Source organism: Triticum urartu, chromosome 3A, assembly GCF_056163025.1.
Source record: "Triticum urartu cultivar PI428250 chromosome 3A, HENAU_Tu73, whole genome shotgun sequence".
In the NCBI taxonomy this organism is placed as follows: domain Eukaryota; kingdom Viridiplantae; phylum Streptophyta; class Magnoliopsida; order Poales; family Poaceae; genus Triticum; species Triticum urartu.
In genome coordinates this window covers 570,713,712-570,739,197 of record NC_141875.1, presented here as the reverse complement: position 1 = coordinate 570,739,197, position 25,486 = coordinate 570,713,712, and the positions used below count along the sequence as shown (strand labels likewise).

At 45.3% G+C, this 25,486-nt stretch overlaps 1 pseudogene; it reads right to left on the bottom strand.

Annotated features, from left to right (window-relative positions):
- LOC125546979 (putative pentatricopeptide repeat-containing protein At3g11460, mitochondrial) overlaps positions 1 to 22,008 on the bottom strand; it is a 146,722-nt pseudogene extending 124,714 nt beyond the window's left edge.
- Between the last annotated feature and the right edge of the window lie 3,478 nt (positions 22,009 to 25,486).

Genomic DNA, 25,486 nt, shown 5'->3' with positions numbered 1-25,486 from the left:
ACATATCTTAAGGAAGTTGAAGCCCAAAATTCCAGATCACAATGATGCTCATCTAGTAGCTGAGAACATGAAAATCAAGAAGGATTCAGGATTGAGACTATGGAGAGAGTCTGATCCATATGCTACCAAGAGAAGGACTGCTGTGGACTATAGATTTCACACTAAGGAATAGCAGGACTTCTATGAGACGATTCTGCTTGACAAGAAGCCCATAGTGTGTGACATGAGATGGGTTGACTGGGAGTACATCAAGGAAAATGAAGAACACTATCCTGGAGTCTATGATAATTTCAAGGCAAGTGGAGTTGATAAGTTTGTGGCTCAGAAGCTCACAAAGTGGAATGATGAGCTTATTATGCAGTTCTACTCCACAGCTCATTTCTACCCAAATGGAAAAATTGTCTGGATGTCTAAAGGTACTAGGTACCAGTCAACAGTTGAAGAATGGGCTCAGTTGATCAATGCCCCAGAAGAACAAGAAGATGACTTGCATGTTTATGCCAAGAAAAAGAAGGATCACAACTCCATGGCTAGCATGTACAAGGAGATTCCTGATGCAGATCTTGAGACTCACCAATTTGGTTCTGTGAAACACTTGCTGTCAGGCCTGCCTACAATCAACTGGATCCTCAGGCACACTCTATTGCCAAAGTCAGGAGATCACAGAATGATCAGAGGACATTCCATCAACTTGCTGCACATATTTGATGTCCCACAAAATTTCAAAGTCATGAGCCTAATTGTGGAAACCATAAAGAGAACAGCTGCAGATCAGAAGAGAAGTTGTGGGTATGTCCCATAGATCCAGCAGCTAATCAACTCCAAGATGGGCACTGGCACATATCTCTTGGACAAGGAACATATGCCCATCTACCCAGACTTTGAGGAAAACACTATGGTCATGGATGAAAATGAACCATTTTCTGTGCAAGCACAAGAAAAGAGGGAGAAGGCAAGGCTGAAAAGGCTGCAAAGATGCCAACCATGGATGAGGCATCTCAGTATCTTTTGAAGAGCAAGCAAGATCAGCTTGGCTACTTGATTGCCTCCACTCTGAGGATTGAGAAGGGATTGGCCACCCTGACTCAAAACCAGGAGAGCTTGGAGAGGATCATGGAGCAGAAGTTCTATGATTTAGATGTGAAGGTCACTGAGATATAGTCAGTTGTTGAGCAACTTCAGGATGATCATGTGAAGGTCACTGAGATATAGTCACTGAGATATAGTCACTTGTTTTTGGTGGTTCAACTTTGTTATTTGCTTGTTTGAGATACTTTATGCTTTTGTGTGATACTTGGATGATCATGTGTTTGATCATATGCTACCTTAATGCTTGTTGGATGACATTATCCTTTTATATTCCCATATGATCATTCACTTTGCTTGGTGATGAGTGCATGTATTTAATTATTATCATTTTGAGCGCTCCACCAAGATGTATGTGACATGGAAGAGTAACCCATGATCCTAACTCACTGTGCATTTGTAGTCCAAAGCAAATCTTAAACTATGCACAAATTTAGGGGGAGCTCTTGCTTTTCGCATACTTCTCAAAGCGACAATGTCTTTCACTCTCATTATCATTTGTTGAAGCTTTGATCTATATGTTGTCATCAATTACCAAAAAGGGGGAGATTGAAAGTGCAACTATCCCTAGGTGGTTTTTGTAATTCCTAACAACATATAGCTCATTGAGCTAATGCTATTTCAAGATTAATATTTCAGGAAAGCTCAACGATTGGCATGGCATGGGTGAGAAAAGTGGACCCCTCAAAATGCTAAGGACAAAAGGATTGGCTCAAGCTCAAAGCTCAAGACTCTACATTTTCTATTTTAGTGATCCAAGATCACATTGAGTCTATAGGAAAAGTCAATACTATCAAGGAGGGATGAGGTGTTGCTTAATGAGGCTCTTGCTCAAAGTGCTTAGTGATATGCTCCAAAGCCCTCAACTACTTTCTCACATCCACATATGACCTAAACCAAAAGTCAAACTCGGCCCCATCGATTCTTTCTATCTGGCGTCACCGACTTCAGATGTCATAGCCACTGCCACAAACCCTAGGCAAATCGGTCTCACCGCTAGGGATCTCGGTCTCACCGAGATGGGATTGTAATCTCTCTGTTTCCCTTTGTAACATTTCGGTCTCACCGAGATGAGCGATCGGTCCCATCAAGATTGCAATGTAAACTCTCTGTTTCCCTTTTGTAACGAGCGAATCGGTCCCACCGAGTTTACCTGACCAACTCTCTGGTTAGCTTATTACCAAAATCAGTCTCACCGAGTTTGTGTAATCAGTCTCACCGAGATTACGTTATGCCCTAACCCTAACCATATCGGTCCTACCGAGTTGCATGTCGGTCCCACCGAAAATCCTAACGGTCACTAGATTTGTTGAATTGGTCCGACCGAGTTTATCAATTCGGTCCCACCGAGTTTGGCAAGTTGTGTGTAACGGTTAGATTTTGTGTGGAGGCTATAAATACCCCTCCACCTCCTCTTCATTCATGGAGAGAGCCATCAGAACGGACCTACACTTCCAACTTGCATTTTCTGAGAGGGAACCACCTACACTTGTGTTGAGGCCAAGATATTCCATTCCTACCATATGAATCTTGATCTCTAGCCTTCCCCAAGTTGCTTTCCACTCAAATCTTCTTTTCACCAAATCCATATCCTGTGAGAGTGAGTTGAGTGTTGGGGAGACTATCATTTGAAGCACAAGGGCAAGGAGTTCATCATCAACACACCATTTGTTACTTCTTGGAGAGTGGTGTCTCCTAGATTGGATAGGTGTCACTTGGAAGCCACCGACAAGATTGTGGATTTGAACCAAGGAGTTTGTAAGGGCAAGGAGATCGCCTACTTCGTGAAGATCTACCGCTAGTGAGGCAAGTCCTTCATGGGCGACGGCCTTGGTGGGATAGACAAGGTTGCTTCTTTGTGGAACCTTCGTGGGTGGAGCCCTCCGTGGACTCGCACAACCGTTACCCTTTGTGGTTTGAAGTCTCCATCAACGTGGATGTACGATAGCACCACCTATCGGAACCACGACAAAAACATCTGTGTCTCCTATTGCGTTTGAATCCTCCAAACCCTTCCCTTTACATTCTTGCAAGTTGCATGCTTTACTTTCCGCTGCTCATATACTCTTTGCATGCTTGCTTGAATTGTGTTAAGATTGCTTGACTTATACAAAGTTGCTAAAATCTGCCAAGAACTAAAATTGGGAAAAGGTTAGGTTTTTCTTTGGTCAAGTAGTCTAATCACCCCCCTCTAGACATACTTTCGATCCTACACCATGTCTTTATCATTAGGCGAAAGTAACAGGCGCATGATGGTACGAAGCTCTCCAAAGTTATTTTGGAACGGAGTCCCAGATAGGATAATTCGCTTTTTGGTACAAAGTTCAGCAAGAGCCTTCCGAATATCGCTATTTGGAAGGCATTTGCTGAAATTCGTACCAAAAGGCGAATTATCCTATCCGGGACTCCGTTCCAAAATAACTTTGGAGAACTTCGTACCATCATGCCCCAGTTACTTCCGGCTCATGATGAATCCATGGATTTCTTCAATACTTTGACACAAGGCAGCCTCTCGACCCCTCGGCAACCCTCGACCCTCGACCCTCGAACCTCGAACCCTCGGCGACCCTCGACCCCTTGGTGACCCTCGACCCTAGTTCCCGACCCTCGCCCCTCAAACCCTCGGCGACCCTCAACCGCTCAGTGACCCTCGACCCTCTACCCTAGTTCCCGACCCTCGACCGCTCGGCGATCCTCGACACCCTCGTTCCTGATAAAAATTAAGAAGAGGAAGAACAAGAAAAAAGAGGAGAAGAAGAAAAAAAAGGAGAAGAAGAAGGAATAGATGAGAAGAAGAAAAAATAGACTATATATTTTTCTTCTTCTCCTCTATTCCTTCTTCTTCTCCTTTTTTTCTTCTTCTTCCTCTTCTTAATTTTTTTCTCCTTTTCTCCCCCCTCATGTCGAAGTTATCGGGGAGGGGGTATATCGACCCCCCCTCATGTCGAAGTTATCTGGGAGGGGGTATATATATCGACCCCCCCCCTCATGTCGAAGTTATCAAGGAGGGGGTATATATATCAACCCCCCCCCCTCTTCTTATTTTTTTTTCTTCTTCCTTCTTCCTCTTTTCTTCTGCTTCTTTTTCTTCTTCTTCCTTCTTCCATCTTCCTTTTTCCTCTCCTTCTTTTTCTTCTTCTTCCTCCTTCCTTTTTCCTCCCCTTATTTTTCTTCTTCTTCCTTCTTCCTCTTTTCTTCTTTTTCCTTATTTCCTTTTTCCTCTCCCCTTCTTTTTCCTCTCCTTCTTTTTCTTCTTCTTCCTTCTTGCCTTTTTCCTCTCCTTCTTTTTCTTCTTCTTCTTCCTCCTTCCTTCTTCCTCTTTTCTTCTTTTTCCTTATTTCCTTTTTCCTCTCCACTAACCACATATATATATATATATAAATTATATATATAAACAAAAAAATCATCACATTATATATATATGAACAAAAATTCATCATAGCTGGGGTGGCGGCGGCCGGCGAGGGCACGGCGACGACGACGGTTGGGGCTGGCCGGTGCAGGGGCGCGGTCGGTCGATCGGCACGCTCAGGGGCGGGGGCAGGGGCGCGCCGGCTCGGGGACGACGTCGGCAATGGCGACGGCGACGACGGGGCACATGCGACGGTGACAGCAGGGGCGGCGGACGGCGTTGGGGCAGCCTGGCGGTGTCGATGTCGTCGGCATCGTCGGGAGCAACTGTGAGGTGATACTGAAAATTTTCACAAGTGTTTGCTTATATACCCAGAGCATTGGTCCCGGTTCGTGGCACGAACCGGGACGAATGCTCACCTTTGGTCCCAGTTCGTGCCACCAACCGGGACCAAAGGTCTCTTTTCAGCAGCCCAAAGGGCGGGAAGCAGAGACCTTTGGTCCCGGTTGGTGGACGAACCGGCACCAAAGGTGAGTATTCGTCCCGGTTCGTGCCACCAACCAGGACCAAAAGTGGGTATTGGTCCTGATTGGTGCCACCAACCGGGGCGAATGGGTGGCACAACAGTGGTGTGGTGGGAGTTTAGTCCTACCTCGCTAGCTGAGAGAGCTCACCAGCTGTTTATAAGGTGCGTTGTGGCACAGGTGCTGAGCTCCTCTCTCATATGCAGGCAGTACTTGCCTACCCTTGTCACTGCCATCTTGGGCCTATTGGGCCTGCGAGCCTGCATCCTGGCCCATCTACAGATGGGTATCTAGTCGTATGCAGGCTGTGTAGCCCAGTAGGTGGCATTTTTTTTAATTTTTTCCAGTATTTTTGTTTTGTTTTTTTCATTATTTATTTTCTTTTGTTTTTTGCTTAATTTTTTAATTCTTTTTGCTTTTAGGCCAGAAAAGTTATAAACTTTCTGTTAGTACCATTAGTTTTCAAATTTGAATAGTTTAAATTTTAATTCTTTGAAATTTGTGTGAATCACTAGTTTGTGATTAACTCTACTATAAAAATAGATTTTGGAGTAATTCTTTTTCCTGCAATTTAATATTATTGTGTTTTATCATTATATTCAAAAACAGATTTTGTTATTTTAGTTTCTAACAAAAAAATCTTTATGATAATTCTTTTTGCTATTAAATTTTCTAACAAAAAAAGTTCTTTATGAAAATTCTTTTTGCTTTTAATGTTTTGAACAGAAAATACTTTGATAATTTCAGTTGCATAAATTCTATATAATTTTAGTTTCAATAATACTAGAGGTTTATAAAAGCTTTTTAGTTGATTCCTTTTGCTATTAGAGTTTCATTAAAGTTCTCTAGTTCATTACTTTTTCTATTAGAGTTTCATTAAAGTTTTCTAGTTCATTCCTTTAGTTTATTACTTTTGCTATTAGAGTTTCATAAAAGTTTTCCAGTTCATTTTTTTATATTAGTTCATTCTTTGAGCTAAATGAGCCTGAAATTGAAAAGCACTTCAAATGAACTTTGAAGAGGTTGAAAATTGGCATGATTTTATCATTTCACCCACATAGCATGTGCTAAAAAGCTGAGAGGGTCACAACAACAACTGGATGCACTTCGTGTACAAAATGGACAATCTCTTTCGAGGTATCAGGGTTTTGGACGAGAACTCATCTATTACAAAGGGATTTCAATTTTTTGAACTTATTTGAACTCCAGACTTTTTGTGTGTTCAAAATGAACCATTCAAAGCCACATCATCAATTTTCAACCCTTTCTGACTTCATCTGTTATTTTTCATGCATTTACTGATTTTTTTTAGCTAAGTGACCCTGAAATTGAAAAACACTTCAAATGAACTTTGAAGAGGTTGAAAATTGGCATGATATCATCATTTCACCCACATAGCATGTGCTAAAAAGTTGAGAGGGTTAAGGCAACAACTGGATGCACTTCGTGTACAAAACGGATAATCTCTCTCGAAGTATGAGGGTTTCGGACAAAAACTCGTCTGTTACAAAGGGATTTCATTTTTTTGAACTTATTTGAATTCCAGACTTTTTGTGTGTTCAAAATGCACCATCCAAAGTCACATCATCAATTTTCAACCCTTTCTGACTTCATTTGTTATTTTTCATGCATTTACTGATTTTTTTTGAGCTATATGACCCTGAAAATGAAAAGCACTACAAATGAACTCTGAAAAGGTTGAAATTTGGCATGGTATCATCATTTCACCCACATAGCATGTGCTCAAAAGTTGAGAGGGTTACGGCAATAACTAGATGCACTCCATGACGTTCAAAACGTCGTTGAAGTCCCGGTTCTAAGCCGTAAAGCATGGCACACTGAACTATCGAGTAGTCATCAGCTTTGCTCTGCCAGACGTTCATAATATCTGGTGTTGCTCCAGCAGCAGGCCTGGCACCTAGCGGTGCTTTCAGGACGTAATTCTTCTGAGCAGCAATGAGGATAATCCTGAAGTTACGGACCCAGTCCGTGTAATTGCTACCATCATCTTTCAACTTTGTTTTCTCAAGGAACGCATTAAAATTTAACGGAACAACAGCACGAGCCATCTATCTACAACCAACATAAACAAGCAAGATACTATTAGGTACTAAGTTCATGATAAGTTTAAGTTCAATTAATCAAATTACTTAAGAACTCCCACTTAGATAGACATCCCTCTAATCCTCTAAGTGATCACGTGATCCAAATCAACTAAACCATGTTCGATCATCACGTGAGATGCAGTAGTTTCAATGGTGAACATAACTCTATTGACCATATCTACTATATGATTCATGCTCGACCTTTAGGTCTCAGTGTTCCGAGGCCATATCTGCATGTGCTAGGCTCGTCAAGTTTAACCTGAGTATTCCGCGTGTGCAACTGTTTTGCACCAGTTGTATTTGAACGTAGAGCCTATCACACCCGATCATCACGTGGTGTCTCAGCACGAAGAACTTTCGCAATGGTGCTTACTCAGGGAGAACACTTGTACCTTGATAATTTAGTGAGAGATCATCTTATAATGCTACCGTCAATCAAAGCAAGATAACATGCATAAAAGATAAACATCACATGCAATCAATATAAGTGATACGATATGGCCATCATCATCTTGTGCTTGTGATCTCCATCTCCGAAGCACCATCATGATCACCATCATCATCGGCGTGACACCTTGATCTCCATCGTAGCATCGTTGTCGTCTCGCCAACTTATGCTTCTACGACTATCGCTACCGCTTAGTGATAAAGTAAAGCATTACAGGGCGTTTGCATTGCATACAATAAAGCGACAACCATATGGCTCCTGCCAGTTGCCGATAACTCGGTTACAAAACATGATCATCTCATACAATAAAATATAGCATCATGCCTTGACCATATCACATCACAACATGCCCTGCAAAAACAAGTTAGACGTCCTCTACTTTGTTGTTGCAAGTTTTACGTGGCTGCTACGGGCTGAGCAAGAACCATTCTTACCAATGCAGCAAAACCACAATGATAGTTTGTGAAGTTAGTGTTGTTTTAACCTTCTCAAGGACCGGGCGTAGACACACTCGGTTCAACTAAAGTTGGAGAAACTGACACCCGCCAGCCACCTATGTGCAAAGCACGTCGGTAGAACCAGTCTGGTGTAAGCGTACGCGTAATGTCGGTCCGGGCTGCTTCATCCAACAATACCGCCGAACCAAAGTATGACATGCTAGTAAGCAGTATGACTTATATCGCCCAGAACTCACTTGTGTTCTACTCGTGCATATAACATCTATGCATAAAACCAGGCTCGGATGCCACTATTGGGTAACGTAGCAATTTCAAAAAAATTCCTACGCACACACAGGATCATGGTGATGCATAGCAACGAGAGGGGAGAATGTTGTCCACGTACCCTCGTAGACCAAAAGTGGAAGCGTTAGCACAACGCGGTTGGTGTAGTCGTACGTCTTCACGATCCGACCGATCAAGTACCGACCGTACGACACCTCCGAGTTCAGCACACGTTCAGCTCGATGACGTCCCTCGAACTCCGATCCAGCCGAGCTTTGAGGGAGAGTTCTGTCAGCACGACGGCGTGGTGACGATGATGATGTTCTACCGATGCAGGGCTTCTCCTAAGCACCGCTATGATATTATCGAGGTGGAATATGGTGGAGGGGGGCACCGCACACGGCTAAGAGCTCCAAGGGATCAATTGTTGTGTCTAGAGGTGCCCCCTACCCCCGTATATAAAGGAGCAAGGGGGGAGAGGCGACCGGCCAGGAGGAGGCGCGCCAGGGAGGAGTCCTACTCCCTCCCTCCTTTCCTAGTTGGAGTAGGAGAAGGGGGAAGGAGGAGGGAGAGGGGAAGGAAAGGGGGGCGCCGCCCCCTCCTTGTCCAATTCGTACTAGAGGGGGAGGGGGCGCGCGGCCTGCCCTGGCCGCCCCTCCTCTTCTCCACTAAGGCTCATCTTGGCCCATTAAACCCCCGTGGGTTCTGGTAACCCCCGGTACTCCGGTAAAATCCCGATTTCACCCGAAACACTTCCGATATCCAAATATAGGCTTCCAATATATCAATCTTTATGTCTCGGCCATTTCGAGACTCCTCGTCATGTCCGTGATCACATTCGGGACTCCGAACTATCTTCGGTACATCAAAACACATAAACTCATAATATAACCGTCATCAAACTTTAAGCGTGCGGACCCTACGGGTTCGAGAACTATGTAGACATGACCGAGACATGTCTCCAGTCAATAACCAATAGCGGAACCTGGATTCTCATATTGGCTCCTACATATTCTACGAAGATCTTTATCGGTCAAACCGCATAACAACATACGTTGTTCCCATTGTCATCGGTATGTTACTTGCCCGAGATTCGATTGTCGGTATCTTAATACCTAGTTCCATCTTGTTACTGGCAAGTCTCTTTACTCGTTCCGTAATACATCATCCCGCAACTAACTCATTAGTTGCAATGCTTTCAAGGCTTATAGTGATGTGTATTACCGAGTGGGCCCAGAGATACCTCTCCGACAATCGGAGTGACAAATCCTAATCTCGAAATACGCTAACCCAACAAGTACCTTCGGAGACACCTGTAGAGCACCTTTATAATCACCCAGTTATGTTGTGACGTTTGGTAGCACACAAAGTGTTCCTCCGGTAAACGGGAGTTGCATAATCTCATAGTCATAGGAACATGTATAAGTCATGAAGAAAGCAATAGCAGAATACTAAACGATCGAGTGCTAAGCTAACGAAATGGGTCAAGTCAATCACATCATTCTCCTAATGATGTGATTCCGTTAATCAAATGACAACTCATGTCAATGGCTAGGAAACATAACCATCTTTGATCAACGAGGTAGTCAAGTAGAGGCATACTAGTGACACTCTGTTTGTCTATGTATTCACACAAGTATTATGTTTCCGGTTAATACAATTCTAGCATGAATAATAAACATTTATCATGATATAAGGAAATAAATAATAACTTTATTATTGCCTCTAGGGCATATTTCCTTCAGACATGTCCTTCACATAGAAAACCTGTGCCACATCATTGGCTAGGACGAATGGTTCGTCTGTGTACCCAATATTGTTCAGATCCACTGTTGTCATTCCGTACTGTGGGTCTACCTATACCCTGCCTCCTGACAGATTGACCCATTTGCACTTAAAGAAAGGGACCTTAAAATCATGTTCATAGTCAAGTTCCCATATGTCCACTATGTAACCATAATATGTGTCCTTTCCCCTATTGGTTGCTGCATCAAAGCGAACACCGTTGTTTTGGTTGGTGCTCTTTTGATCTTGGGCGATTGTGTAAAATGTATTCCCATTTATCTCGTATCCTTTGTAAGTCAATCAGTCGAAGATGGTCCCCTGGACAATGAGTACAGCTCATCAGAAACAGTGTTGTCACCTCTGAGACGCGTTTCCAACCAACTGCCGAAAGTCCTGATGTGTTCACATGTAGTCCAGTCGTCACACTGCTCCGGGTGTTTGGAGCGCAGACTGTTCTTGTGTTCATCGACATACGGGGTCACCAAGTTAGAGTTCTATAGAGATGTGTAGTGTGCTTGAGACCAAGAATGCCCGTCCCTACATATTATTGAGTCCCCTCCAAGCTTGCCTTTTCCAATCAGTCTCCCCTCATACCGCGATTAAGGGAGACCAATCTTCTTAAGGCCATGAATGAAGTCAACACAAAACCCAATGACATCCTTTGTTTGATGGCCCATGGAGATGCTTCCTTCTGGCCTAGCGTGGTTACGGACATATTTCTTTAGGACTCCCATGAACCTCTCAAAGGGGAACATATTGTGTAGAAATACGGGGCCCAGAATGACAATCTCATCGACTAGATGAACTAGGACGTATGTCATGATATTGAAGAAGGATGGTGGGAACACCAGCTCGAAACTGACAAGACATTGCGCCACATCACTCCTTATCCTTGGTAGGATTTCTGGATCGATCACCTTCCGAGAGATTGCATTGAGGAATGCACATAGCTTCACAATGGCTAATCAAACATTTTCCGGTAGAAGCCCCCTCAATGCAACCGGAAGCAGTTGCATCATAATCACGTGGCAGTCATGAGACTTAAGGTTCTGAAACTTTTTCTCGTTCATATTTATTATTCCCTTTATATTCGACGAGAAGCCAGACGGGACCTTCATACTGAGCAGGCATTCAAAGAAGATATCCTTCTCTTCTTTGGTAAGAGCGTAGCTGGCAGGACCTTCATACTGCATTGGAGGCATGCCGTCTTTTGTGCAAACATTGCAGGTCCTCCCGTGCCTCCGGTGTATCTTTTGTCTTCCCAAACACGCCCAAGAAGCCTAGCAGGTTCACACAAAGGTTCTTCATCATGTGCATCACGTCGATTGAATAGCGGACCTCTAGGTCTTTCTAGTAGGGTAGATCCCAAAATATAGATTTCTTCTTCCACATGGGTGCGCGTCCCTCAGCGTCATTCGGAACAGATAGTCCACCGGGACCCTTTCCAAATATTACGTGTAAATCATTGACCATAGCAAGTACGTGATCACCGGTACGCATAGCGGGCTTCTTCTGGTGATATGCCTCGCCTTTGAAATTCTTGCCTTTCTTTCAACATTGATGGTTGGTTGGAAGAAATCGACGATGCCCCAGGTACACATTCTTCCTGCATTTGTCCAGGTATATACTTTCGGTGTCAGATAAACAGTGTGTGCATGCGTGGTATCCCTTGTTTGTCTGTCCTGAAAGGTTACTGAGAGCAGGCCAATCATTGATGGTTACAAACAGCAACGCATGCAGGTCGAATTCCTCCTGTTTGTGCTCATCCCACACATGTACACCATTTCCATTCCACAGCGGTAAAAGCTATTCAACTAATGGCCTTAGGTACACATCAATGTCGTTGCTAGGTTGCTTAGGGCCTTGGATGAGAACTGGCATCATAATGAACTTCCGCTTCATGCACATCCAAGGAGGAAGGTTATACATACATAGAGTCATGGGCCAGGTGCTGTGATTGCTGCTCTGCTCCCCGAAAGGATTAATGCCATCCGCGCTTAAACCAAACCATACGTTTCTTGGGTCACCTGCAAACTCAGCCCGGTACTTTCTCTCGATTTTTCTCCACCGCGACCCGTCAGCAGGTGCTCTCAACTTCCCGTCTTTCTTACAGTCCTCTCTGTGCCATCGCATCAACTTGGCATGCTCTTTGTTTCTGAACATACGTTTCAACCGTGGTATTATAGGAGCATACCACATCACCTTGGCAGGAACCCTCTTCCTGGGGGCTCTCCGTCAACATCACCAGGGTCATCTCGTCTGATCTTATACCGCAATGCCCCGCATACCGGGCATGTGTTCAAATCCTCGTATGCACCGCGGTAGAGGATGCGGTCATTAGGGCATGCATGTATCTTCTGCACCTCCAATCCTAGAGGGCATATGACCTTCTTTGCTGCGTACATACTGTCGGGCAATTCGTTATCATTTGTAAGATTCTTCTTCAATATTTTTATTAGCTTCTCAAATCCTTTGTCAGGCACAACTTTCTCTGCCTTCCACTGCAGCAATTCCAGTACGGTACCGAGCTTTGTGTTGCCATCTTCGCAATTGGGGTACAACCCTTTTTTGTGATCCTCTAACATGTGATCAAACTTCAGCTTCTCCTTTTCACTTTCGCACTGTCTCCTTGCATCAACAATGACCCGGCGGAGATCATCATTGGGCACATCATCTGGTTCCTCTTGATCTTCAGCTTCCCCCATTGCAGCAACACCGTATTCAGGGGGCACATAGTTGTCATCGTCCTCTTCTTCTTCGTTGTCTTCCATCATAATCCCTATTTCTCCGTGCTTGGTCCAAACAATATAGTGTGGCATGAAACCCTTATAAAGCAGGTGGGTGTGAAGGATTTTCTGGTCAGAGTAATACTTCATATTCCCACATATAGGGCATGGACAACACATAAAACCATTCTGCTTGTTTGCCTCAGCCACTTCGAGAAAATTATGCACGCCCTTAATGTACTCGGAGGTGTGTCTGTCACCGTACATCCATTGTCGGTTCATCTGCGTGCATTATATATAATTAAGTGTGTCAAAAACCATTAAAGAACATCATGAATAGATAAGTGACCAAATTAATAGAAGTTCATCATCACATTAAAACGAAAGTACATACATAGTTCTCATTGAACAACATATAGCTCTCCAGAGCATCTAATTAAACCATACATTGAAACTATGTAAAACATTTCAATGCAACAACAAATGCGATCATAATCGCAACCAAGGTAACAATTGATCCAACGGCATAATAATACCAAGCCTTGGTATGAATGGCATATTTTCTAATCTTTCTAATCTTCAAGTGCATTGCATCCATCTTGATCTTGTGAACATCGACGACATCCGCAACATGCAACTCCAATATCATATTCTCCTCCTCAATTTTTTTATTTTTTCCTTCAAGTAATTGTTTTCTTCTTCAACTAAATTTAACCTCTCGACAATAGGGTCAGTTGGAATTTCCGGTTCACATACCTCCTAGATAAATAAAATCTATGTCACGTTGGTCGGCATAATTGTCATAAACAATAAATGAACCAAATAGTTATAAAAGATAATATATACCACATCCGAATCATAGACAGGACGAGGGCCGACGGGGGCGGATACCAAAACCATCGCACTATATAATAACAAACAATAATAAAAGTAAGAAAATTAGACAAGTATCTATCTAATCATACAAGTAAGATTTTTTTATTTTACAAAGAAGATAAGAACAAGAGGCTCACCACGGTGGTGTCGGCGACGAGATCGACGGTGGTGAAGACGGGGACGGGACGTGACGGACCGCTAAGCCTATACAAATCTTGAGGAAAATGGAGCTTGCAGGTCGAGCTTGGAGAGGAGAAAGCTTAAGTAGTGTGGCTCGGGAATTTCATCGAACACCTCATGTGCATAGGAGGTGAGCTAGAGCACAACACACCTCTCCCAAAAAATAGAGCAGTGAGCTGAGCTGAGCGCGCGGACACTGTATATAGGCATCTCATTGGTCCTGGTTCGTGGCTAGAACCGGGACTAAAGGACCCTCTTTGGTCCTGGTTCCAGCAACAAACCGGGACCAATGGTTGTGGGCCAGGAGCGAGGCCCATTGGTCCCGGTTCGTGTATGGAACCGGGACCAATAGGGCTAGATGAACCAGGACCAATGGCCCACGAGGCCCGGCCGGCCCCCTGGCGTCACGAACCGAGACCTATGCCACCATTGGTCCCGGTTCATGAGTGAACCGGGACTAATGGGATTACCCGGCCTGGACCAAAGCCCTGTTTTCTACTAGTGGAAGGGCACCCCACACGACACCGTCGGCTGGCATGGGCATTGAAGAAATGAGTTCTTGCGCCTCCTTGAGACGGTCGGCCCGTCCAAGGAGGTCCACCATGCAGGTGTAGTGCAACAGTATAGGTCGCAACTGGTATGTACTCTCCATTGATGAGAAGTACTTGTGCCCATCCTCGTACATTCCAGCGTGGTTGCACGTCGACAAGAGGCCGACCATTGCGACATTATCTGGTCGGGTGCCTTCTGACACCATCGCCTGGAAGAGATATACAGCAACATCACCATGCCCGTGCATGCCGTACCCAGTGATCAGTGCCGTCCAAGACACAATGCTCTTCCTGGGCATTTCGTTGAACAACCGTTGTGCCTGGGGAAAACTGTTGCAGCATGCATGGAAGTTGATGATAGAGTTGCAGAGCTGCGTGTTGGCACGGAAACCTGGGAGTCTCTCTTGCATGCAGCGTTCGACACCCAGGCCTACACCGCACTCTCCAAGATGGGCACATGAGGGAGCATGCCCACGAGCATCACGACGTCTGGCTCCACGCCGCCGCCATCGTGGCCACACATGTGGTTGTACAGATCAAGGGCGTCCCCTGCGAGGCCATTCTGCGCGTGGGATGACAACACGACATGCTGGAATTTTGTCTATGTTGGGCCAGCCCAATAGCAGTTTCAGAAATTCCTAATAAATCCTAGAGGCCCACACAGCCCATTCGTGCAAGGAAAGAGGTGGAACTAAAGTTTAGTCCCACATTGCTAGTTTAGAGGGAGTTGGACCTCTTTATAAGGGAGGTTCTCTCCCCACATGTATGAGCATGAGCACAAGAGGGACATCCACGCGTGCTCCTCCACCGCCGCCCACCTCTCCACGCCTCGCCTCGTCAAGATGCGCCGCGGGTTGCGGGAATGAGCCGAGCCGAAACCGCACCTCTTTGAGTCCTGTACGGGAGAAGGGTGATAAGGTTTTTGGGGAGCGCTCCACGCGACTACTGACTTCTTCGTCACGAACGCCCCGAACTCCGACGACTTCTTCCCCAACATCGACAACCTTCTCAACGACATGGCTGGCGAGGACACCGACCCCAAGTCCGGTGCTGCTGTCCCGTCCATGTTCTTGCTCTTCCTGTTAGAGGTCCTGCCATAGTTCCTTGTTCTAGTGTTTGCCCTAGATATGTTAAGTTCTATTTCATATATGCAACTTGATCTACTGTCTGCTCTAGATATGTTTGGTTACAGTTCACATATGCAGATGTTATTTACCTTCTCTCTATCAGATCGCATGACTTGTTTTATCTCTGCTATACTAGTCATGCTTTATCTAGTATTTCTGTTAATAAAATCATTCGGTGAATTCCTCATATTTCCAACAATCCAAAAACCTTATTAATAGGCAATTTACCCCGAGTGGTTTTGCTGCTTCCATGAGACCTCCTATGTTTGAGGGTATCCACTACAAGAGGTGGCGCGTGAGAACAGTCTTATGGTTTCAAACCATGAGTTGCTATGACGCCACTCTTGGCAAACCTGAAGGAGAATATGGTGCTCAACAAGAACAAGCTTTTCAGAAAATGGATACCCTGTTTAAGGCTGCTCTCTTGAGTGTTCTTGGTGAGAACATAGTTGATGCTTATGCCTCAATTGATAATGGAAAAGATATGTGGGACGCACTCGAGGCCAAGTTTGGGGTCTCGGATGCCAGTACTGAGCTGTTCATCATGGAGCAATTCTATGATTACAGGATGACTGAAGAGTGCTCTGTGCTCATGAAATACAGTCATTTGCTAGAGAACTTGAGCACTTCAATTGTATGCTACCGGACAAGTTTGTTGCCGGAGGTATCATCAGTAAGCTTCCTCCCACGTGGAGGAACTTTGCTACCTTATTGAAGCATGAGGCAGGAGTTTTCCGTTCCGGATCTCATTGGTACTCTTGATGTGGAAGAAAAGGCGAGAGCAAAGGACAACCATGCTCGAGGTATTGAGGGAGGTTCTAGTGCCAATCTGGTAAAGAAGAAAAACTTCCAGCCCCACAAGTTCAAGAACAAGGGCAAGTTTGATGGTAAAGCAAAGTTTGATGGGAAGAACAAGGCTGTACAGCACACAAACTTCAAGAAGAAGAATGACAAGAAGAAAGGTGTTTGTCATGTGTGTGAAGATCCTGATCATTGGGCTCCTAGTTGTCCTAATCGCTATGACAAGCGTCATCTTGGGAAAGGCGGCAAGACCGCTAATGTTGTCATTGGAGACACTGACATGAAGGATGCTGGGTATGGTATATTTCACACTATTCTTTCAGTATGCCATTCTCCTGATTGGTTAATTGACACGGGTGCTAATGTGCATGTATGCAGTGATATTTCCATGTTCTCGTATTATCAGACCGCAGGGACTTCCACCATGCTGATGGGCAACGGTTCAAGTGCTTTTGTTCGTGGTGTTGGCACAGTCGATCTGAAGTTTACTTCAGGGAAGATCGTGCGGCTGAAGAACGTGCATTATGTCCCCTCCGTCAATAAAAATCTTGTTAGCGGGTCTCTTCTGTGTAGAGATGGCTACAAGCTTGTCTTTGAGTCGAATAAATTTTCAATATCCAAGTATGTAACCTTTGTTGGTAAAGGCTATGAGTCAGGAGGCCTGTTTCGTTTATCCTTGTCAGACGTTTGCAATAAAGTTGTTAATCATGTCTGCAATAATAGTGAATCAAATGTGTGGCATTCACATCTTTGTCATGTTAATTTTGGTTGCATGTCGCGATTAGCAAAGTTGAACTTCATCCCTAGTTTCACCACTGCCAAGGGATCTAAGTGTCAAGTGTGTGTGCAAGCTAAGCAACCTCGTAAGTCTCATACGACTGCAGAAACAAGAAATCTTGCACCACTAGAACTCATACATTCAGATCTTTCTGAAATGAATGGTGTGTTGACAAAAGTTTGAAAGAAATATTTTATGACGTTAATTGATGACTCCACTAGATACTGCCATGTGTATCTTCCGAAATCTAAGGATGAGGCTTTGAACTATTTCAAGATCTATAAAGCGGAAGCGGAAAACCAACTTGATCGAAAGATCAAGAGGCTTAGGTCCGATCATGGTGGAGAGTATTTCTCAAATGAATAGGATTCCTTTTGTGCAGAACATGGTATAATCCATGAGAGGACACCCCCCCTATTCAGCCCAGTCAAATGGGGTGGACGAAAGAAAGAACCGTAGTCTAACTGATTTGGTTAACGCCATGTTAGACACATCGGGTCTCTCCAAGGCATGGTGGGGGGAGGCGATATTGATTGCATGTCATGTCCTAAACCGAGTTCCCACAAAGAACAAAGAGATAACTCCATTTGAGGAATGGGAGAAGAAAAGGTTAAAACTCTCTTATCTATGAACCTGGGGTTGTTTGGCGAAAGTCAATGTGCCAATTCCAAAGAAGCGCAAGCTTGGACCAAAGACTGTGGATTGTGTTTTCCTAGGATATGCTTTTCATAGCATTGGTTATAGATTCTTGGTTGTAAAATCTGAGGTACCTGACATGCATGTCGGTACGATTATGGAGTCGAATGACGCAACTTTCTTTGAAGATATATTTCCCAAGAAGGATATGGCTACCTCATCTAATCAGGAGATGCCTAGTTCATCAAATCAGGAACCAGTTACAATTACTCAACCTGTGATTTCGATAGAACACTTTGAAAATCATGTAGAGGAGAACAATGAAGTTCCTACTAGGAGCAAGAGACAGAGGACTGCAAAGTCCTTTGGTGATGATTTTCTTGTGTATCTCATAGATGATACTCCCAATTCTATTTCAGAGGTCTATGCGTCTGAAGATGCTGACTACTGGAAGGAAGCGGTCCGTAGTGAGATGGATTCCATCTTGGCAAATGAAACTTGGGAGATCACTAATCGTCCTTACAGGTGCAAACCTATAGGGTGCAAATGGGTATTCAAGAAGAAGCTTATGCCTGATGGTACTATTGAAAATACAAGGCACGGCTCATGGCCAAGGGTTATACCCAAAAGGAAGGTGCAGACTTCTTTGATACTTACTCACCTATGGCTCGACTGACCACTATTCGAGTACTACTTTCTCTAGCGGCCTCACATGGTCTTCTCGTTCATCAAATGGATGTTAAGACTGCTTTCCTAAATGGAGAGTTGGATGAGGAAATATATATGGAACAACCAGATGGGTTTGTAGTAGATGGTCAGGAGGGAAAAGTGTGCAAGTTGCTGAAGTCTTTGTATGGACTCAATCAAACACCCAAATAGTGGCATGAGAAGTTTGAAAGAACTTTAACAGCTACAGGCTTTGTTATAAACGAAGCTGATAAATGTGTGTACTATCGCCATGGTGGGGCGAGGGAGTTATCCTTTGTTTGTATGTTGATGACATACTGATTTTCGGAACAAATCTGAAGGTTATTAAGGAGGTCAAGGATTTCCTATCTCGTTGCTTTGAGATGAAGGATTTAGGAGTGGTTGGTGTCATTCTGAACATCAAGTTGTTGAGAGATGATGACGGTGGGATTACATTGCTTCAATCTCACTATGTGGAAAAGATCTTGAGTCGCTTTGGCTACAGTGACTGCAAGCCTTCTCCAACACCATATGATGCTAGTGTGTTGCTTCGAAAGAATCGAAGAATTTCTAGAGACCAATTGAAATATTCTCAGATTATTGGCTTGCTTATGTATTTAACCAGTGCTACAAGACCTGACATCTCTTTTGTTGTTAGCAAACTGAGCCGGTTTGTCTCAAAATCAGGAGATGTGCATTGGAAAGCTCTAGAGAGAGTTTTGCGTTATTTGAAAGGCACTGCGAATTATGGAATTCACTACACTGGGCACCCAAAGGTGCTTGAAGGGTATAGTGACTCAAACTGGATCTTAGATGCTGATGTGATAAAGGCCACGAGCGGATATGTATTCACTCATGGAGGTGGCGTTGTTTCTTGGAAGTCTTGCAAGCAGACCATCTTATCGAGGTCAACAGTGGAAGGAGAACTCACAGCACTAGATACAGCTACGGTCGAAGTGGATTGGCTTCATCATCTCTTGAATGACTTGCCGGTTGTTGAGAAATCTGTACCGGGTATCCTTATGAACTGTGACAATCAAACTGTGATCACGAAAGTGAGCAGCTCAAAGGATAACATGGAGTCATCAAGACACGTTCAGAGAAGGTTAAAGTCTGTCAGGAAAATGAGCAACCCCAGAGTTATTGCATTGGATTATATCCAAACGTCTAAAAATCTGGCAGATCCTTTTACTGAGGGTCTATCACGTAATGTGATAGATAATGCATCAAGGGAGATGGGTATGAGACCCACAATATGAGTTGTTCACAGTGGTAACCTAGTCTATGTGATCGGAGATCCCGTGAATTAGATGTGGAAGACAAGTTGTTGATCAACTGAGAGGAGAGTATCCTTACTATTAACAATACCACTCCATGAAGATGCAATACTCTCCTAATCTGCATGGCTGGTTGATGTATATCTTAATGTGTTCTAATTGGCTCATTGAAGCAAAGATGTTTTCCTGCAGAACATCTTTTGAAGAACACACCTATATGAGTCTGATTGTTAAACGTCGCAATCTATGAGAGTAGGGTTCTCTCTAGTAAACTCATGAAAGGTCTCGGAGTATGACACATAAGCTCCACCCGCGGGGAAGACCCACGGTAGCCACGTATTGGTCAAGGCTTTATGTGAAGCTAGATTTGTAGAAAACTTGTAGTTCAAGGTCCAGTCCACTGTTCAAGTTGCTTACTAGTGTAGCATAGAGTTCTAGGTGGAAGTTCAACTTAACAGTCTCCACTGCAGTACCGGTATATAAAAAAATGTTTTTGGAACCAAAGGCAATTTATGTGCGCCTCTGGGATCTGGTGGGGGATTGTTGGAATTTTGTCTATTTTGGGCCAGCCCAATAGTAGTTTCAGAAATTCCTAATTAGTCCTAGAGGCCCACACAGCCCATTCGTGCAAGGCAAGAGGTGGAACTAAAGTTTAGTCCCACAGTGCTAGTTTAGAGGGAGTTGGACCTCTTTATAAGGGAGGTTCTCTCCCCACATCTATGAGCATGAGAACAAGAGGGACATCCATGCGCGAACCTCCTCCGCCGCCCGCCTTGCCACGCCACGCCTCGTCACGACGCGCCGCGCCGCTGGTTGTGGGAATGAGCCGAGCCGATGTCTAAATTTTTGCCACGCACGACGGGTATATGAACGGTCACATGGGAGCTGAAACGTTTTTGCTGTAGTGGAGATTGATTACGAACGGCGCACCTCTCTGCCTGCTTCCTGTTCGCTTCGTCTCCCTCTGTTGCTTCACCTCCCGTCGCAGCTTGTTCGCCTCTCTCTACTGTGCCTATATAAGAGAGGTTGCTCCTCTCCAGAGAGGCACATCAGAAAGACCATCTCCCTCTCGCCACTAAGTTCCCGAGCACTGCGCTGCTGCTACGTTCTTCCCCATCCCGGCTTGCAGCGTGCACCGCAGGTCGGGACAGTAGGCCTCCGAAAGCGCACCTCTTTGAGTCCAGTACGGGAGAAGGGTGATAAGGTTTTTGGGGAGTGCTCCACGCGACTACTGACTTCTTCGTCACGGACGCCCCAGACTCCGACGACTACTTCCCCGACGATGACTTCTTCGCCGACGTCGACAACCTTCTCGATGACATGGCTGGCGAGGACACCGACCCCAAGTCCAGTGCTTCTGCTGGTGCTGCTGTCCCGTCCATGTTCTTGCTCTTCCTGTTAGAGGTCCTGCCATAGTTCCTTGTTCTAGTGTTTGCCCTAGATATGTTAAGTTCTATTTCATATATGCAACTTGATCTACTGTCTGCTCTAGATATGTTTGGTTACAGTTCACATATGCAGATGTTATTTACCTTCTCTCTATCAGATCACATGACTTGTTTTATCTCTTCTATACTAGTCATGCTTTATCTAGTATTTCTGTTAATAAAATCATTCGATAAATTGCTCATATTTCCAACACGGCGTTCCACGAGACAATGTCATGGGAGGTCAATGGCATCTCGTCAAACACCTGCCGGCCAAGGCCAGCACCGCGGCGCGCGTACGCTGATATGAGGCAGTTGCCCACGTTTGTCTCGGCGGCGAGCCCTGCTTTCCCCGCGAGGGCATGGAGCTGCGACATGACGCTCTGAGGAGCGGCGGGGAGCAGCGTCATGAGTGTGACGACATCAAAGGGGACGCCGGCCGCCCGCATGCGGCGGAAGAGGGCGAAGCAGGCCGCCGGGAGCGCGTGCAGCGCGCATCCAGAGATGAGGGAGTTAAAGGCAGTGCGGCGTGTGGTGGGAGGCGTGGACGCGAGGGGCATTTCATTAAGGAGTTGGTGGGCGCGCGGGAGGAGGCCGAGGCGGGAGTAGGAGGAGAGCAGCGAGGAGAGGAGGTAGGCGTCGGAGGAAGAGAGCAGGCCGCACTTGCAACCGAGTGACTGTATCTGGGCGACGCCGGAGACCAGGGATAGTGTCGTGCAAGAGATTACCGCGGCTGGTAGCGCAAGGGCGTGCGGCAGTGGCGAGGGGTCGCCGTCACGAAGCAGGGCCAGGACCTCCCGATGCCGGGCGAGGCGCGCCAAGGTGTGCACCCGGGAGCTCCATGGCTCCGTGCAATTAGCGTCGCCTGCTAAGGCGTAGGCGGTGGAGGTCGCCACAGAGGTGGAAGGCTCCATGGTCATCTTTAGCCAGCACAAGCCGAGAGCTTTTTTTTAGTAAATTTTGAGGGGACGAGATGATCCCGGCCTAGTTGCGAAATGGTGCCTCCCTCCTAGGGCCCAGGTCGTGGGTTACCTGTTGGCGGCCCAACAGGGTCTCTAGAAATTATGTCCAAATTTTAATGAATTTCGTCATGTTTGATATAATTTGTCTAGTTTATTTAGATCCGATTTGAAATATGTGCGGGCAGTTTTGGATGACCGACTCTTGCATCAGTGCCCACCGACTGTTCCCCACCGGTCCACTGAAGGATAATGTGGGAGATGCCCTTATATAATTATTATAAATGTTTTTTCCGAGGGAAATATAGTTAAACTTTTTCATTTATACAACGTAACCATAAGGAGCACGAGCAGGAGAAAAGAGGGTCCGGAGCGCACACGCGTGCCTAGCCTACTACTCCAGCAAGTACACGGGCGGCTAGTAGAGTCCTAGAGGCCTAGGCGAGCGACCAAAGCGGCGATCCGGACGAACGCTAGCCATCCAATCGCATCTGATCTGGCCTCCTTGACCTAACCGCTCAAGGCGAAAAGGAATTCTATGAGACCAGGTCTCACGGGGTAGCAGGTCACACCCATCCTGATGACACAAATCACAAAGCATCTACCCCACCCTCCACCTGAAATCAGGGGAGGAGAGATTAGATGCTTTGTGATGTGTGAATGTCACGTGTCATCCATCAGGGCGGGTCTCACTTGCTAATCGTGAGACCTGGTCTCATATAATTTTTTTACCAAAATCTAAAAAGTGGCCGCGCGCTAACTGGAGAGAACGAGCGGCCGAGCTTGTTGGGGAACGTAGTAATTTCAAAATTTTCCTACGCACACGCAAGATCATGGTGATGCATAGCAACGAGAGGGGAGAGTGTTGTCTACGTACCCACGCAGACCGACTGCGGAAGTGTTGACGCAACGTAGAGGAAGTAGTCGTACGTCTTCCCGATCCGACCGATCCAAGCACCGTTACTCCGGCACCTCCGAGTTCTTAGCACACGTACAGCTCGATGACGATCCCCGGGCTCCGATCCAGCAAAGCGTCGGGGAGGAGTTCCGTCAGCACGACAGCATGGTGACGATCTTGATGTTCTACCGTCGCAGGGCTTCGCCTAAGCACCGCTACAATATAATCGAGGTGGAATATGGTGGCAGGGGGCACCGCACACGGCTAAGGAACGATCTCAAGGATCAACTTGTGTGTACTAGGGTGCCCCCTGCCTCCGTATATAAAGGAGCCAAGGGGAAGGGGGCGGCCGGCCAAGGAGGGCGCGCCAAGGGAGTCCTACTCCCTCTGGGAGTAGGATTCCCCCCCCAATCCTAGTTGGAATAGGATTCCTCGAGGGGGGAAAGACAGAGAGGGGGCCGGCCACCTCTCCTTGTCCTAATAGGACTAGGGGAGGGGGGAGGCGCGCGGCCCACCTTGGGCTGCCCCTTTCTCCTTTCCACTAAAGCCCACTAAGGCCCATATAGCTCCCGGGGGGGTTCCGGTAACCTCCCGGTACTCCGGTAAAATCCCGATTTCACCCGGAACACTTCCGATATCCAAACATAGGCTTCCAATATATCAATCTTTATGTCTCGACCATTTCAAGACTCCTCGTCATGTCCATGATCACATCCGGGACTTCGAACAATCTTCGGTACATCAAAATGCATAAACTCATAATAACTGTCATCGTAACGTTAAGCGTGCGGACCCTACGGTTCGAGAACAATGTAGACATGACCGAGACACGTCTCCGGTAAATAACCAATAGCGGGACCTGGATGCCCATATTGGCTCCTACATATTCTACGAAGATCTTTATCGGTCAGACCGCATAACAACATACGTTGTTCCCTTTGTCATCGGTATGTTACTTGCCCGAGATTCGATCGTCGGTATCCAATACCTATTTAATCTCGTTACTGGCAAGTCTCTTTACTCGTTTTGTAATACATCATCCTGCAACTAACTCATTAGTTGCAATGCTTGCAAGGCTTATGTGATGTGCATTACCGAGAGGGACCAGAGATACCTCTCCGACAATCGGAGTGACAAATCCTATTCTCGAAATACGCTAACCCAACATCTACCATTGGAGACACCTGTAGAGCTCCTTTATAATCACCCAGTTATGTTGTGACATTTGGTAGCACACAAAGTGTTCCTCCGGCAAACGGGAGTTGCATAATCTCATAGTCATAGGAACATGTATAAGTGATGAAGAAAGCAATAGCAACATACTAAACAATCGGGTGCTAAGCTAATGGAATGGGTCATGTCAATCAGATCATTCAACTAATGATGTGACCTCGTTAATCAAAAACAACACTTTGTTCATGGTTAGGAAACATAACCATCTTTGATTAACGAGCTAGTCAAGTAGAGGCATACTAGTGACACTAAGTTTGTCTATGTATTCACACATGTATTATGTTTCCGGTTAATACAATTCTAGCACGAATAATAAACATTTATCATGATATAAGGAAATAAATAATAACTTTATTATTGCCTCTAGGGCATATTTCCTTCAGTCTCCCACTTGCACTAGAGTCAATAATCTAGATTACACAGTAATGATTCTAACACCCATGGAGCCTTGGTGCTGATCATGTTTTGCTCGTGGAAGAGGCTTAGTCAACGGGTCTGCAACATTCAGATCCGTATGTATCTTGCAAATCTCTATGTCTCCCACCTGGACTAGATCCCGGATGGAATTGAAACGTCTCTTGATGTGCTTGGTCCTCTTGTGAAATCTGGATTCCTTTGCCAAGGCAATTGCACCATTATTGTCACAAAAGATTTTCATTGGACCCGATGCACTAGGTATGACACCTAGATCGGATATGAACTCCTTCATCCAGACTCCTTCGTTGGCTGCTTCCGAAGCAGCTATGTACTCCGCTTCACATGTAGATCCTGCTACGACGCTTTGTTTAGAACTGCACCAACTGACAGCTCCACCGTTTAATGTAAACACGTATCCGGTTTGAGATTTAGAATCGTCCGGATCAGTGTCAAAGCTTGCATCAACGTAACCTCTTACGGTGAGCTCTTTGTCACCTCCATATATGAGAAACATATCCTTAGTCCTTTTTAGGTATTTCAGGATGTTCTTGACCGCTGTCCAATGATCCATTCCTGGATTACTTTGGTACCTCCCTGCTAAACTTATAGCAAGGCACACATCAGGTCTGGTACACAACATTGCATACATGATAGAGCCTATGGCTGAAGCATAGGGAACATCTTTCATTTTCTCTCTATCTTCTGCAGTGGTCGGGCTTTGAGTCTTACTCAATTTCACACCTTGTAACACAGGCAAGAACCCTTTCTTTGCTTGATCCATTTTGAACTTCTTCAAAACTTTGTCAAGGTATGTGCTTTGTGAAAGTCCAATTAGGCGTCTTGATCTATCTCTATAGATCTTAATGCCTAATATATAAGCAGCTTCACCGA